This window comes from Pholcus phalangioides, unplaced genomic scaffold, assembly GCF_987345545.1.
Source record: "Pholcus phalangioides strain wild (caught in Gottingen) unplaced genomic scaffold, Ppha-v1.0 ptg000028l_1, whole genome shotgun sequence".
In the NCBI taxonomy this organism is placed as follows: domain Eukaryota; kingdom Metazoa; phylum Arthropoda; class Arachnida; order Araneae; family Pholcidae; genus Pholcus; species Pholcus phalangioides.
Window position 1 is genome coordinate 2423108 of NW_028301618.1, and position 17711 is coordinate 2440818.

The window sequence follows — 17711 nt, forward strand, 5'->3', positions numbered from 1 at the left end:
AGAGCGCATTCCGCTTAACCGGGTCCCACTTAAAAAGTTTTCTCACTTAGTACGACTTATTTTCGTGATCTCTTAACTTTTACTAAAACTTATTGAAATTTCCCGTTTAAAACGTTTTCCCGCCAACAACGTTTTTCATGAGTTTTTGGAAAACTCTATAAGTGGGATTCACTGTATATGATCTCTTCAATGTTTTTACTTATTCAAACCCAAGAGTTTCTTGCCACAAACAAAATCCAAGATCGCAATCTCAATATTTGAATATTCAAATTCGAAATTCAAAAAAGACGCTCCGGAATAGGTTGTGTCCACAATATTAACAACACTAGCTGCAATCAGCCTAAACCTCAGCTGTAATTTAGGCAATGAACTACCGGGACTGTAATCAACGTAGCCTACATCATAAATGTTCGGAAATTTGTGCTCTTAAATGTTTTTATGCACGAACTCTCTATTCATGAACAGGGTCGGTTCTGGACATTTTTCCTTTTGGTCGTCGAACTGGAAGAGGTAACGTCTTGCCACTTCCGGTGGATTCCTGCAAGTCCATTATCGGTCGTATGTCGGGATCTTATAGCTGGGCCTTCCGGGTGTTCTTGTCGCTCCAAGGGTCGTCACTTGAGACTTGAGATGTTATCTGTCTCACTACAGGGTTCGCCAGCATGGCGAACCCTGTATGTCCATGGATGTCCATGGATGTATCCCATGGATGTCCAAGGGAAATCCATGTTTCCTCAGGAAGTCCAGTCCGGTGACACACGGGTACGTAGAGTCCAGGATCTCCACCATGCAGCTTTTGTCATTTATCATGATATTGAACAGTTGCGGTTACTGATTCCTGAATCACGGAGGCCGTGATGGGTCTAGGAGTCGAAATAGCATTTTGAATCTGTACCTGAAAGTTCCGCCCGTTGAGCCAGCTATTAATATATAATACTATATGTGGCGGAAAGTTCAGGTCAATTATTTTCGCAAGGCTTGATTATAACATAATGCTGTATATTTCTTCAAATTTGGCAAATTCACAACTATTCTGTTATAGCATACCGAAAAACATAAATACAGTATTTGTCCGACATCCATTGCACAGTATGGTCGTAATACCTGTCGGAATTTTTTACAAAAACACCTAAATTTCTTCAATATACGAGAAATTGAATTGCTGAAATAGTTGCATTTCTGAGCAACAGATGGCACTTAAAACTAAGCTTGAACTTCAGCTCTATCTATTGGTGTTAAATATAACTACTTGATACTAAAAATTAAATATCAATATATGTAAAACTTTTTACCAGCATAAGATAGCACATACAATAAATAACATGTGTAAATAATTTGAAATAAATCAATGGTTAAATAGTATTTTGAATGATATTTCTATCCGAGCATAGTTTTCATCATGTTAGAGGTATCAACTTCCCTTAAGAACAAAACAGGCAAGATAACTAAACAAAACACGCAACCACTCAAAAAGTAGTTTTCTATTGCTTTTCGGATAATCCGAGGAGCTTTAGTCCCGCTTATCTCGGATTATCGTGACTCTGCTAAAGTGTTAAAGAGACATGATTTAATTCCTACCTCACACTATATACTACGTGCTGGGAACCAAGAAAATGGAATGACTTTTAGCGCCATCTACACAAGCAAACCATCGTAAAAAAAGCTGACTGCGATAAACAACCATGAAAACAATTTTTAGTTGAAGAGTGTTTATTTTATATTTTCTGAATTTACAGCTAGAAAATTAAAATTTGATTTAAAAAAACATAACAGAGAGTATTTTATGGAGAAATAATTATCTTTTGAAAGTTTATGAAGGTAATAGTGTATGAGTAATTGTGCGAATCCAAGTGAAGCATACTTACCTGGCGCTGGAGATGCCGTGATCAAGAAGGCGGCTCTCCCGGGACGAGGCCTTCCATTGCACTTCGGTTGGCTGAATCCCGCCACATTCGCAAATTGCGATTGCTTGGGGCGCATAATTTTTGGTAGCGGGGTTAGCGTTCGCGCTGACCTCCCCTTTTTTATATCAAGTAGTAAGTCTCAACCGGTGCAACTCGCTGGAGAGTGCACAAGGAGCACCAGTTGAGAAACGCTGGTTTACAGTATTGCTCAAAAGTCTTTTGACAACAATAAATTTATCTACGAATTTTCTATTTGAATTTTATTTTCATGAAATCTATCCTATAAAACAAACACCGAATTTCATTACCAACTATTTTGACCAAAAAATTGCTTATCTACACTTTGTAAAATCAGAAAAGAAAATTAATCACTTGTATAGAGTGGGTCAAAAGAGTTTTGAAAACAAGAATGCGAATAACAAATCCGTCATATCATGACTCGTTCTACCTTATAATGTCCAACTCTTCACTAGAAAACTTTTGGATTGTGCAGCTACTTGCCATGTTTTGATATGGACCCATTAATTTGTCCTATGATCTCAGTGGGTATTTTTTCCATTCTTTTCTCAATTGAAGAAACGATTGAATTTACATAATTTCTGACCTCAACACCCATAAAACACTTATTTTGTCGCTTTTCAGGTAATATCTAATAACTTTTTAGCTATATTTACGGCCGTTGTCTTTCTGGAACATTAGTAATCACATGTGTCACAACGTGACATGTGGTTATGAAATACCTTTTTATTACGAAACTTGTCCCTTATATCGTTTTTTTCTCCAGAATCTAAAGAGGGCCTATATATATCTTTAGCAGAGAAAGCATTCACACTTTCACCTTCGTGTTTAACAGAAAAAAAACCTATAATACCTTATAACTACCTTTATAAGAAACCTGCAACACTTCATATGTGCATGAGTTATACATATTCATAAGTTAAATATATTGTTTCTTTCGTCAATGGGGAGATGGGCAAGTGAGAAGGGGAATAAAAATGCCATTCGGTAATTGAATGATAACGATTTTTTTTTCGCTTGGATGACAGCCAACGCTTTACAAGTGATACACTCACATTCAGCTCTTGTTTTGAACTAAATTCATCAGGTTTTTTGCCAAGTGCCATTTCGAGGTTCTCTCTTTGAATGCACTTTGATTGTTCTATTTATCGTACCTGTTGTCTTCTTTGGTCATATTGAAAGAAAATTACTTTTTGCATGTTTCTGAGATTATTAAACGTAGTTCCACACACTTATGAACTGCTTTAAGTACCAAAATCATTTGCCTCTTTAGCTTGACTTCACCTCTTTCTTAAAGCTTTAATTACGCTTTTCCAACCCCACCGAATGACTTGTAAGTTTTAGAGTGTATATTATGTGTTCTGTCTAATCCTGTCATATATTCATATTAAATAAGAATTAATTATTTCTATATTTATCAAAACACTTTCGATCCGTCCAAAAACGAAAACCCCACACAATTCCAAAAATAAACAAATTTCAGTTACGGGTGTCGATAAATATCTTCCTTCTGCTTTGCATGTCAACGTCAGAGCAGTACATGCAAATTAACTGGCGCTGCAAGCATTATTGAATTTGTCAGAAGACCTTTGAGCGCTACTGTTTACCTTTAGTTGCAACTCGCCCTTTTATGAAAATTATTGTTTAGCTCTCCTTAGACCAAATGCGGAGTCAGTAACAAACAAACTGTTTTGCATTTAGCGTAAGAGGAGCTGGCGGTTCCGCGCGAGCCGTCATGAGAAAATAAAAGCGAAATCGCATCGCCCATCGTTTTTTTTTTCCGAGAGTGTCATTCAAAACATTGGTGATTTCGCCTAAATATACAATCAACTCTCGTGTTTGGCGACAAGTTGCTAATCAAAACACATGCTCTACGTTCAACACTGCAAGTAGAGCCATAATGTGAAGTAGGCCTATATAAAATTTAAACATTCGCTAGTCGGTGCCAATTTGAGAGTAGTAACCTATTTTTGGTATTCTGAAATTGAGAAGCGGCTCGCTGCAGTGTTGAAGATGCCGGAATGAGCATGATTATCCCAAACCGGGAACCGAACCCAGACTTGCATAAGCGAAGGCTAACTCGATAACCACTCGACCGACAGGTGGCAAATGTTCCGTATTTGAAATCTTAATTTCCCGTATTTTTCAGGAGGAAATATGGTCAGCCGATATTAAACTACCAAGTAGCTTTCATACGCCGGGCCGGCCTAGGCCAGGATTTTTTCCCTCCCCGCCCCCTCCCCGAGATTATCATACCCGGCAGAGTTTGTATATGCAGTAAAACCTTGCTACAATGACAATCGATAAGAAATAACGACAATCGATAAGAAATACCTCTACAATGATCCCTATAGAGCGAAATTAAACGCGACGTTGCCGACTTCACAAACGACCGTTTCTCTGATTTCGTCGGGAACGACACTGCGGAAAACGGCAACCTATGGTGAGCCTGGAAAATCTGTAGACTCCCCCCCCAACCACGTCTCACCAAATTAAGAAAAGAAATGGCTTCGTTTTCTCTGAAACAGATATTGCAGAAACATTTGCCGACTCATACGAAAGACAATTCTCCCCGAATAGGTCGCAACCACGAGACATGACTATAAACACATGCCAACGAGTTACAGCCTACATTCGACACTACAGAGAAAATTTCCCAGGCCATATGGAAAATACTAACGAAGACGAAATTATGACCCTGATTAAAAAATTGGACCCCAAAAAAGCACCGTGTGCAGATGGTATTAGTACCAAGGCCCTTAAGCTCATGGCGCTTGACCACTCTCGCAGCAAACATCTTTATAATGCATCCATTAATGCAAATCCCTTTCCGGCCCCCTGGAAGCATGCGGTCATCCGGGCCATTCATAAACCTGGGACGGACCCAGATGTAGCCCCCTCTTATCGCCCAATATCGCTTCTCAATAATTTCTCGAAACTTTTTGAGAGAGTTGTAGCCTCTAGGATTACGCACCACACAGAAACAAACAACATACTACGCCCCGAGCAACATGGGTTCCGCCCATAACACTCTTGTGTTACACAGTTGCTGCGGGTCACAGAGTTCATCACAAACGCTTTCAACTACAAGGATTCTGTCGCCGCCTTATTCTGTGACATCTCAAAGGCCTTTGACAAATGTGAATATGCGACACTCCTTGGCAAACTCATAAATATGAACTTCCCACCATTCTATATCTTATTCTTCTTCAACTACCTCATGGGCCGAACGTTCCAGGTCAAAATTGTCCAGAGCCTTTCCTCTACAAGACCCGTAAGGGCTTCAGTCCCCCAGGGAAGTGTTCTTGGCCCACAACTTTTTCTACTGTACATAAACGACTTTCCCACCCCAAGAAACGGCATCCTTGCATTATTTTCGGATGACACCGCTGTCCTCTGCAGCCACAGACAGCCCGCCTACGCCCTCTGGAACCTTCAGGACGCTGCCCTGGACATTGAAGAGTGGTGTACCGATTCTGATGTCCGCGCGAACTTCAACAAGTGTTAGTTCATGTGGTTTTCCCGGAAAACGAAACTCCCAAGGCACCCTCTTCGCTTTGGAGGACATAGGCTCCTCTCCCCCGTGCCGATAGTCAGATATCTCGGTGTCATTCTGGACAAGAAGCTACTCTTTATTAGAGAGCACGTACAAATGGCCCGGAATAAAACAGTCCAACATCATGGGCATGTTAAATAAAATCACTTTCCCACAAGCCAAGTTGTCAACACAAAATAAGGCCATTCTCTACAAATCAATACTTCGCCCCACAATGCTGTACGCTTCATCAGTCTGGGCCCACGCCCGTAATCTAAGCATCAAGGGCCTACAAGTTCGTTAAAACAAAATACTTAGGCAACTCATGAAATCCCCCTGGTACCTTCGTAACATCAACATCCGCACCGATCTCCGAATTTCGCACCTCTGGCCATATATATTAGAACTCAACCAAAGCCAGTTCGACAGGATGAGCGAATGTAAGTACCCACACACACATCAGAAATATTGTAGACTACGCCACTGACGAAGTGTGGAAATACCGGAGACCAAAACAAATCTGCTCTCTTTAGCGGCACGAGCTGTAAAATAACACAGAAACCTGACATAACACAATCCTTAAGCATTTCGTTGAGAAACATACATAAATAAAGGAGAGTAGCCCCAGTTAAAGAGACCGAGTCTCTTCCCCTGACGTCACGAACCGCCATCGCGAATCTCCCACTCCTCCTCTTCCTCGTCAGAGGGCGCTGCGGGGGGAAAAAAAGAAAGTTTGTTATTACTATTATAGTTGCGAAGGGCTTCCCTCACTTACACCAAAAAAGGCTTAGCGGAAAAGGCTTAAGCTGGGTTTTCCTAGGAGCAGGTTTCCCGTGCCGCGCGCAACGTGATTCGCTCAGCGCGACAGGGCGTCCACTCACCAGTAAGAAAAGCAGCATGACTGTTTTCCTACAGATCGCAATACGCCTCACGACAGCGCCGGGCGTGATTAGCCGACTGCTTCTGGAGGAGTCAAATGCGTCGTGCGCCGCGGTTTTGCCGATATTCTCTTCACTCTTGTACGTGTTATTTTCCCTTCCATTCAAACCGGAGCATGCAGACAACAGAGTAGCTGATGCCAAAGCCATATACTATAATATAGCCTCCCTGATCTGATGCGCCTCGCTAGGAAAAACACAAACGCGTAGGGTGATTATGTAACTCGTTTCTGTCGGCGGGAAATAGTCTAATTCGGTTCACGCTGCGCAACAAACTCTAGGAAAACCCGGCTTATTAGCGGAAAAGGCTTAGTGTGTAAAGTCGGTCTCCCTGCAGAATTTCCCCATCTCGAGCAGAACCGCTCGCTGCAAGCGGCTCGGGGAGACGACCAGCTCACGACTCGTTCTAAGGAGCGTAGCCCCCTAGGCCCTTGGGAACCTTCATGGCAGCATCTGTCTTGTGTACATAATATATCTTAACCCAGTATTTATATCATAACCAAGTTGAAACGTATTCTATTCCCATTTATTTAACCCAGTAGCGATATTATCCGAGAAAATTTTTTGTATAGTGTTTTCTTAAGTTTGCCCTCTGGGCGGAAATCAATCTCGCTCCATGGCAAATTTTCAAATTTTCTCGATCATTATTTTGTACTGGCAAACAGAGCAAGAGAATATTACTTGTGTTGTTGTTACTGTGTAATGTCATGCCTCCTTTCCCCCCCCCCCTTTCCTTTGTCACATTCTCCTCCCCTAACAGTACTAACCTTTTTCTGCTATCCCCCCCGCCCTTTCTTCTCCCCCCCCCAAATATCACAAAACTTGTCGCATTGTACGGCGGAAAATGGAAAACAAAAAGAAATTCTTCTTCGCAGCTTATTTTCTCTGTCTTCTTCAACTTTTAAAACTACTAGCAGAAGGTTGTGGCGCAATTTACCTGCAATCGTGTTACAAGACCAGTCACTCAAGTTAACTGACCATCCCGAATTTGACAAACTTTCCTTCACACATGCATAAAAAAAAAAAAACACATACTCTCTTGTATTTCTCTTCACACGTAGCCCCCGAGGCTGCAATTTTTAAGCCCGCAGATGGCCCGAAAGGGTCAGGCCCGGGAAAAGAAAGTTCATTCTGGTCTGGTCTGGAAACCGACTCCTACTGAATCAGTTCAAACAGATCAAGAATGATTCGTTAATCGTTCACAACACCGTACAAATTACTGAACAACCGATTGCGAACGCTTGCATTGCACGATCCGCGCGCTAGTGTATACGCACCTAAAAGGCGGGTTTTCCTAGGAGCAGGTTTCCTGTGTCACGCGCAACGTGATTATCCCAGTAAGAAAAGCAGGATGACTGTTTTCCTACAGAGCGCAATACGGCTCACGACAGCGCTTTACGTTGGGCGTTATTGGCCGACTGCTTCTGGAGGAGTCAAATGCGTCGCGCGTTTTGCAGATGTTCTCTTCACTCTTGTGTATTTTCCTTCCCTAGCTGATGCCAAGGCCATATACTATAATATAGCCGCCCTGAATCTGATACTCCCCGCTAGGAAAACACAAACGCGTAGAGTGATTATGTAACACGTTTCTGCCGACGCGAAATGATCCAGTTCGGTTGACGCAGCGTAAAAAACCTATTACCTAGGAAAACTCGGCTTTTATGCAACAGAAATCAGCTACGTTTTTTGGTGAAGTTTTCATTTAACTCTTGAGTATAAAGGGAACCGTATGACTCATCGGGACCAAATTATGTGTATGTACCGAGAGGCTTGCACTCCCACCATCTTGCAGCAAGACCCCTAGGCTGGGATAGTTGGCGGGCCCCCAAACCAGTTTTTTCACGGGGCTCCTCTGTGGTTAATTTATGGTGTGATAAATCAAAAAGTTCTAAGAATCGTTCCGGCTTCTGTCAGCCCTGCCCTTGTGGGGGCCATGTCGAGAGGTATGTATATGTATAGTATACATATATCACCTGCGCTCGCAGCACACAAGGTCGGGGTACCCAGGGCGTGGCATTGCACATATAACTTCATGGGGAAAGTAAAAGGTTTCATTTCCAAGGGCCTTTGATGGATCTAAATGTTTTCTTGCTGCTTAAACATTGAAAAATTTATAATAGCGGAAGCCCAAGATATTATATATCCAGTCTGTGGGCACCCATAAAAATCTGCGAATTGGGTCCGGCTCCTCGATTGGGCGGACCTGGATTTTATTGATTGGTAAAATAAATACAAATAAAAGTTTTTCGTGGCCCTCACGGGGGGGGGGGGGATGTCTGAGAAGTCTCTAGGTCGTTCCCTCCCATGGAAAAGTTGACAGGTTTAATTTCGGGGGACCTTGGATGAATCTCAAGGATTTTTGTTGTTTAACATTGTAAAATTTACGACAGCGGTAGCCCGAGATAAATCCAGTTTGGCTCCCCCAATTAAAAATCTGCGTATTGGGTCCCGGGTAATTGGTTGGCCCTGGATTTCATTTGTTGTTAAAAATGTATATAAATGAAAATTTTTCGTGACCCTCACAGAGGGGATGTCCGTCAAGCTTCCAGGTCGGAGGCCCCATGTGAAAGTTGATAGGTTTCATTTTGGGGGCTATGGATGAATTGCATTCTAAAATTCTGCGAATTGGGTCCCGGGTCCTTGATTGGGGGCCCTGGAATTTATTTGTTGGTAAATTGAATACAAAAGTGAAAATTTTTCGTGGCCTTCACGGAGGAGATGTCCTACAAGCTTCCAGGTCGGGGACCCCATGTGGTATTTGACAGATTTCATTTTGGGGCCCTTGAATGAATCGCATTGGTTTTTTTTTTTTACACTGTAAAATTTGCAACAAGAGAAGAAGACCGAGATAAATTCAATCTGGGCTCCGCTAAAATTTGCGAATCGGGTCCCGGGTCCTCGATTGGGAACCTTAAAATTTATATGGTGGTGAAATGAAAATTTTTCTTGGTCCAACAGAGCTCCAGTCTGGGGAAGTCTCATGGAGAAGTTTTCTGGGGGTACCTGATGAATCACATTTGCTTTTTTTTCCCCGTTTATTATTTTAAAATTCGTCAGTAAGCTGGTGCTTTGACATGTCGCTTTCCATAGCACTCTGATAAGGTGAGGCGAAATAAGCAAGATATGTTGTGAAGAGAAAATATGAGGGGTAGGGGCCGTGGCCGCCACATTGAACATTGAAGGACCGGACACACCCCGTTTCCCATCTCAGAGAGATATCGAAGCTTTCCCGGTGGATGGGTGTATCCGGAAATTTATTAATTTATGTGAAAATAACAATGATATACATATATACAATAAATAATCTGGAATAAATAATCGTACAAATTGTGATCATATAGCATCATCCACAGATAATCAGTCCGTAATCGTAATAGTCCTTATATAAATAATCAAAGAATAATTTTTGTCTTGTATGTGATAGAATGTGGAAGTGAGTTTATCCAATCTAGAATGTACCAATCTCATCAATCAGGCTGTAATAAGATAGAAATTGACGTCTATATGTCCGGCATCTCCATTTCATTCCCACCCGCCGGAAAAGGATGAACCAGTTGACACTTGTCTTCTTGGCGTAAATTGCATCGATTATTAGGTGTTGGTGAAACAACCGATGCATGTCTTCTTGGCCGTAAATTATACTTTTTAATAGGTAACCGTGTTACCTCTCTTGTTGGCTCGTAAGACGGGTCCTCCGAGCGCGAATGCCGTCCCCTTGATCCCGCAGCTCGTGTCTTATTGTGGAGTAGATGTAGGTTGCGGTCCAGGAATCGAATCAACCTCTGCAAACGTTGAAAGTTCAGAGGGCTGTCTAGAATTCTCATCTTCCAAGCAAGCATTCTGGACTCTGGCAGTTGGCCAAAGTGGAAGTCTCTCGTCTGGGGACACGTGGTTATATAGTGCCATAGGGAACCATTTGAACCGCAGATGCATACGCTGTTACTAGAACGTTTAAAACGCAGAAGATACACCGGAAAAGGGCCATGCTCGGTGATAGCGATCGTTTTCTCTCTAGGCCATACGTTCAAACGCCAATGAACTCGTCGTTGTATCTTGTATGCGTCCTTTGCTGCACATGTATTCCAATTTGTCTGCCACTCCTGCAACACGTCCTCTTTAAGCACCCGATGGACCAAACTCCTTGGCCAAAGGTGGTCGTCTTGAGACGGAAGTTTTGTGGCCTCCTTGGCAAGTTTGTCGGCTATTTCATTGCCAAAGATGCCTGCGTGGACTTTAACCCAGGCCAATCGGATTCTCGTGTTGGCGCATAAAATTCGGCGAATCTCCCGTACATTATGATGCACAGAACGTGGGTTTTTGATTGATAACAGGCCCGAAGCGCTGTCTGAGAGGATCAGCACTGGTTTCGATAAGGCGTGTGCCCTTGAAACGGCATTCAGAATGGCATATATTTCAGCTTGAAAAACACCGTTTTCTTTTGCGAGCCGCCTGCTCCATTGTTCCTCGATGGATCCATCTTCTTTTATAACTACATAAGCGCACCCTGTACCGTCAGAAGACTTCGAGCCATCTGTATAGATCTTTACTGTTCCAGGAGCCAGCTTAATGCATTCAGCACGACCTGATTTGCGTCAATGTCCATGCTGGGATGCATGAGCCATAGCTTGTGTTGCTTTTCAAAAGCCTGCGCTTGCAGTGATTGAGTACTAATGACAACGTCTTCATCCAAATGAAGAATGCTGGTCTTGCGGGCTTCATATTCAATATAACTGCTCAGCCGCGATTCCCTGTGGCGACATATAAGACTTCATTTGCAGTGGTGGAGTAGGCCCCGGATACATACAACAGGAACGGGCGGTGGACTATGTCCAGAATTCTCCTTTGCGTTTGCCTAGGATACCGAAACCAAGAGGCGCATCCAAAGGAAAGCTGGCGCTGCACAACTGATCTGTATAAAATATTGCTTGCTTAGCGATATGTGTCATAAAACTGAGCTTGTCATCTATGTACACCCCTAGATATTTAATTACTTTGGAAGGCGAAATCCGTAATCCATTGATAACGATCCTCGGCTTCTGCTTCTTGGGATGAAGCCAAAGAAACGTGGTTTTCTCCACTTCCATCTGCAGCTTATTATTACTCAACCATTTCGACAGAGACATGAATGCATTTTGTGCTGTCAGAGTTATGTCGTCGTGGTCGTCCCCTGATATTACAAATATGAGATCATCTGCGAATGCTTGTATGTAGACATGAGGACCCCAGTTAAGTTTTAACAGCGTATCAAGCACCAGCGTCCACAGTAAAGGACCACTGCAGGATCCTTGACGCTGCTCTTTTCCTACACCTCCATCAGTAGTCATTGTTATGTAACGGTCTCGCAACATATTCTCCACGATTCTTACCAAAGACCACGGAAGTGGCGTTCGACATAACTGGTTTATAATGAGTTCGTGGCGTAGGGAGTCGAAAGCACCACGTATGTCCACCGACACGACAGCTGTTTGAAGACCATGGGCGTGTTTGTGTCTGATGACACGAAGAAGAGCCTCAATGGCCTTTTCCGCTGATCTTCCAGCGCGGAAACCAAACTGGAGAGGACTTAACCAATTAGCCTGTTCTAAATAATACACAGTACGCTGGACCAGAACCTTTTCAAAAACTTTTCCTATTGTGGATGGAAGACATATTGGACGATATGATCGCAAGGACTCTTGGTCACGATCCTTTTTCAGAAAAAGAAGAATCTTCCCTTTTTTTAAATGGTGAGGAAACACCGATATGTCTAGCAGTTTATTGAAAACGAAGGTAAAGACTTCAGCATATTCTTCAAAAAGTTTCTTCAGAATTGGGAGGTTGATATTGTCCCAGCCTGGTGCGCTTCTGTTTTTGAGGTTATTCACTATGTGAGCTATCTCTGACGTCGTAATTGGTAAATCATGTTCGAATACGTCGCTTCGTCTCTGCGCTAGAGCAATTCGTTCTACTGTATCCGGATATATAAGGTTCAGCTGGTATTCTGCTGCCTCAAGAATGGTTGAGTTGAACATACCATTGAAACTCATCCTCACTTGAGGCGGTATACGTTTGCATTTAAATACTGAACGATATGCTCCACCGTAAGGACTGCTTTCCTCGGCACAAAACTTCGTCCAACTGGTGATATTAGCCTTCTCAACAGAACGCTTGTATACCGCCCTTGCTTTCTTGTATTGCGCTCTAGCTATATTTTTGTCCTCTTTGGCCTTTATGAATCTCCGTTCCAGTGCCCGAACCTTTTTTCTTTCAATGGCCAACTGCTGGGTCCACCAGCTTGGAAGACGGTTTGGTCTCATTTGGACCGTACCCAAGAGTATCTGCGCATTTTCTCTGTAATTCCAACATAAAATTGTCGATGGTATTATTTACACCGTCTTCCGTTGAAACCGTCCCAATTTGCTTAAGGAGCACATTGAACAGCGGCCTTGTGACTGCTGCCAGCCTCCTAGTTGTTGTTCTATAACGACTTTGTGTGATTGAACCGCACTCCGCACGCAAGGACAAGTGAATATACTCATGCGAACTGTGGGAATCTTCCTCGCCAATGGACCAAGTGACATTCTGAAATAGCGACGGAGAGGTCGTGAAAGTCAGGTCCGGCCAGCCGCGGCCATTTGCCAACTCATATGTAGATCCTGTGCGGCTAGTATTAAAAAGGAACATATTACATTCACTGAGGAAGTTTTGCAGTTTTCTTCCTCTGTCGTTTGTGTCTTTATAGCCCCAGAGAGATGAATGACAATTTAGATCTGTGCAAAACAGTTTTTCGACTTCTGGGGAGGATTGGCAGACGTCTTCCAGTTCTCTGATGGCCTCTTCTATGTCTTCGTAAGGTGACTTGTACGCACTAACCAGAATGAGCGCTTTGCTCACTGTACTGATTTGCACAGCCACGAAATGCCTCCCTACTCGAAAAGTAGCCGGGTGAATGCGTGTTGATGGAACTAAGATAGCGCTCTTACCGTCCAAGGATGTCCAGGTGGACCATCGTTGTGGCAAGCCGCACAAGGAACCTTTGTTGCTCCACGGCTCTTGAACAAGCACGATATCTACTTTATTCTCTATGGAAAACTTCACCAAATGATATGTGCAGTCCTTTGATTTATCCATATTGAGCTGAAGGAGCCGCAGGGTACTGTCGTCACTGGGGTCCTGGAAACCTATCTGGTCTCCCATAAGCAGTTTTCTGATATCGCAAGCCTTGAATGAAGAGGTTGCTGTGGCACTCTCCGCTGGTTTTACAGTGATTAGTGCTTAAATTCAGTCCCTGTACGCAATTGATACAGTACGCAATTGATACAGCGATTCCTTGATCTTCTATCAGGTCTCGGATGAGTCCCCGCCGCCTCATGAGTGGTATCAGTCGTACCCCAATGGATTGTCCTAGTATATACTGGGTGCGTCTGTCGTTCTTGTCTGTTCCAGGTGTTTCGTGGGTTACCTCTTCTTCTACGGTTATTCCATCCTGTATCCTCAATGTGTTATTTCTCGCCCCATATGCGCTCCGAGCAATGAAATGCTCCGTAATTGTGTTGTGCATACTCTTTCCGTTGTGCCTGCATTGAGCCATTCAATCTACCGTAATCCCTTCCTTCCATATTATGCACGTAGTGTCTAGCAGGTTGTTTACCAGTCGTGACTGACTGCCTGCTCCTGATTGTCCAGTTGTCCGAAGAATTTCTGTGGGACCTGCGCTCGCAATAATTCCGTTTACTCAGGGTGTTCACATAACTCTTGGCAGACTGCTTACCAACATCATCAGGTCGTTTACTCCTGCGTATAGAATTAATCCAAGTATTTCTGATCACGCTGCGCTCTCGTTCTTCCCGTTCCTCTGCTTTATTTAGATGATATTTAGCAGGTTCTTTACCAGCATCCACAGTTCGCCTGCTCCTGTGGACCGGATTGGCAGAAGTATTTCTAGTTAGGTTGCGTTCAAAATCGCCGCATCTGTCGGCCCAGTTCTTTATATGCGTTGGCCATACATCAACGATATTATAGTCTGATGGAGTCAATCCGTTCATATTTGACTCAACGTCGTCGCATATTGGCTGACCGGACCTAGGAGGCTCACGTGAATTCTTGGCCATCTTTTGGGCGCTCTTATAACCCAATAGCACGCGATAGCCGTACTGTCTTTTATTAGGGGTTCTGGTTTTGGCCACTTCCGACCAGGATCGCTTTTGTGCATTAGATTCGGGTAGCACTTTGTTCGATACTGGGTTTTCGGTTACTTTTTCTTGGTTTACGGTTGATTCCGTCTCACACTGTAGCTGTGGCCAGGCGTCCGTTATTACGTACCCGTTTAGGGAACTCTGATCCCTCAAGTCGTTGTTGTTCGCCTCCCGGAAACATTTTTTCTGTCGCTCAGGCACCAGAGCTTTAGAAACTTCTTGCTTTTCTGGTTCTACTCTGTCCTGACCGTATAAGTTTGTATCAAGGATCAGCGGAGGCACCACAGATGAGAGATTCAACTCGGTTTTCTTGCTCGACATCACTACCAAACTTGTCTTATTGCCCTCGTTGTTGTTAGATTGATTCCTTTTTTTCCTATGATTCCGCTGCCGTTTTTGAGTAGATGAAGGATCTTGCAAAGAGAGATCCACTTGCGTACACTTGTGCGCAATTCGAAAAGAACTCATAGCGTTCGTATAGAACGTACTAGTTTCGGTGTCGACCGAACTGTGTCTTTGTGTAGAACTGTGGGTTTGGTTGGTTGAATTACTCGCAATCACAGAGTTGAATATAGGTTGTTTGTCTTCCGCACCGTTTGTCAATGGGGGCTGTGGAACCTGCTCAGTTCTCGTTCGAGTACCATCTGGAAGACCAACAATTTCCCTAACAAGTTCAATTAACAAATGTCTGACGGTGCTCTGATCTTTCAACGGCACATTGTGTCGCACTTTCTTTGCAGTGACCTTTTTTGTGGCACTGAGAATTTCCCAAGTCGACTTAACAGCATCTATTGTATCTTTGAGTAAGCTTTGTAGGTTGGTGTGCTCACTGACAGGAAGACGATAATGGGGTCGGTTCAATGAATCTCTTCTCGGATCGGTCAAAAGTGTCCAGATGTGTAGAGCTGCGTCGTAAGTGTATGGACCCCTGACAGGAGTCTCTTCCGTATCGGGGCTGGCCGGAACAGTTGTCTTCATACAGATCGGTTTGGTGTTTGCTTGAACGAGAGAAGGCAGTGTTGGAGTGAAGACATCGGACAATTTGCTTGTTGCTTTAAGAAAATTTCTCCTCAGGACCATCTTGTAGAGAGGAATGGAAACCTTTATCGATCGCCGGTGGCATCGTTCATCAGAAGAGGATTCCCCGGGTACATTGGGTAAGTCTAATGCCTCCATAAGTCTTGAAACGCTGGCACTGGGGGCATCTGTGTTACCGCTCTGATCCTGCTGTGGCGTCGCACTCGTCTCAGCTAAATATTGGCTCAATTGATCAAATTTCATATTGACCCTGGAATTCTGGCCAGCTGGGTATGTATTCGGATGTTTGTTCACCTATTTGTTTTTATTTATTTTTGTGAACTTGTATTTCAGTTCCGCCGCATAGTCCAATAAAGAGACGATAGCACCACATGTTGATTTCTGATCTCGAGCTTAAATAGAATCTGAAAGCAATAATAAAGAGCCGCCACAGTGGCCGCCACAGGAGGAAGAGCCCCTGAGTAATTAAATGAAATCAAAATGCCGCTGCTGCTGTTATCTATTGACGAAAATTAAAACACGGGTTGAATGGCTGTGAAGAAGTTTGATTTGATATCAGACATTTATAAGACCCTGGGCCGTAACTGGTCTGGGGCAACCGGGGCACTGGCCGAGCCGAATGGTTTACGGAAAATTCACCGACAACAATTCACTGACGACAGTTCGTCGCGAAGCTACCGAGTCCGTGAGCGAGCGAAATTTTGAGTGAGGCAGCGAGTGAGCGAGCTACTGAGTCCGTGAGTGAGGGGGCGAACGAGTGAGTGACTTAGTGAGTGAGTGGATGAGTGACTGAATGAGTGAACGGGCGAGTTTGTGGGCGAATGAGTGGGAGAGAGAGCTACTGAGTCCGTGAATGGGTGAGTGAGGGTGCGAGTGAGTGGATGAGTGACTGAATGAGTGAACGGGCGAGTTTGTGGGCGAATGAGTGGGAGAGAGAGCTACTGAGTCCGTGAATGGGTGAGTGAGGGAGCGAGTGAGTGAGTGGGCGAGTGAAGGGGTGAGTGAGCGTGCTAGTGAGTGAGCGAGTGAATGGGTAAGTGAGGGTGCGAGTGAGTTGGCGAGTGAATGGGTAAGTGAGGGTGCGAGCGAGTGGGCGAGTGAATGGGTAAATGAGCGAGTGGGTGGGTGAATGAGTTGGTGAGCGATCTACTGAATCCGTGAGCAGATTTGAGAGTGGAAGAGTGAACAAGCGAGTGAGTGGACGAGTGGGTGAGTGAGGGAGGGACAGAGCGAACTACTGAGTCCGTGAGGGATTGAAATAGTGAGTGGGTGAGCGGGTGAGTGAGCGTTTGAGTGGGAGAGTGAGTGAGTGGGCGGGTGGGTTAGAGAGGTACCGAGTCCTTGAGCGGATGAGTGAGGGAGCGAGTGAATGGGAGAGAGGGTGAGTGCGTGATTCATCGAGCGAGCTACTGAGTCCGTGAGCGAGTGAGTGGGTGGGCGAGCGAGCTACAGAGTGCGTGAGCGTGCGAGCGAGTGAAATAGTAAAGGAACGAATGGAAATAGAAACGCTTTAATTATAAATATGTAAGGAATGGGAATTATGTCGAAAATTATTAATTCAATACTTTGTTTCGAATGGATATCACGAATTAAACATGTAATGAAAAGTTTGTCGAAAATTATATCTCCTCTTACATTTCTCGCAATATGGTGAATGTATAACATTCATTCTCACAATATTATAGTACATTCATTCACTCACATACATTCTCTTAATATTAGTGACGTCTTTTGCTACCTGCAAAAGAAAAATTGAAATTCTATTGACAGAAATGAAATTTTTACCGTCTTTCGGGGGTTCCAGTTGAAATGAAAACGCACTGTAATTGATGTTGTGCGTCTGATAAATTTAATATTTCAACGTTAATATGTATAGGAATAAACTGCGACCTAAGCCAAACGTGTATAATGAATGAGTGAATGCCGTATAAGTGAGAGTCGTATTAACGAGTGTTCCACTGTATCGAGGTTTTATGAGTGTTTCTGTGTATACTTATCCCCACTATGTGAGTATACAATACTTGAAGAGTGATTACGTCACTATTGATTCTCAAATGTTTGTAAAAATTAAAGGGGTGGGGGAAGGAGAGAGTGGCATGTCGTC

General features: G+C 43.7%; 1 non-coding gene across 1 annotated transcript; it reads left to right on the forward strand.

Annotated features, from left to right (window-relative positions):
• Positions 1–1857: 1857 nt before the first annotated feature.
• On the forward strand, positions 1858–2018 carry LOC149067742 (U1 spliceosomal RNA). The gene has a single exon (XR_016195315.1). It is a non-coding gene; the product is annotated as a U1 spliceosomal RNA (small nuclear RNA).
• Positions 2019–17711: the final 15693 nt, after the last annotated feature.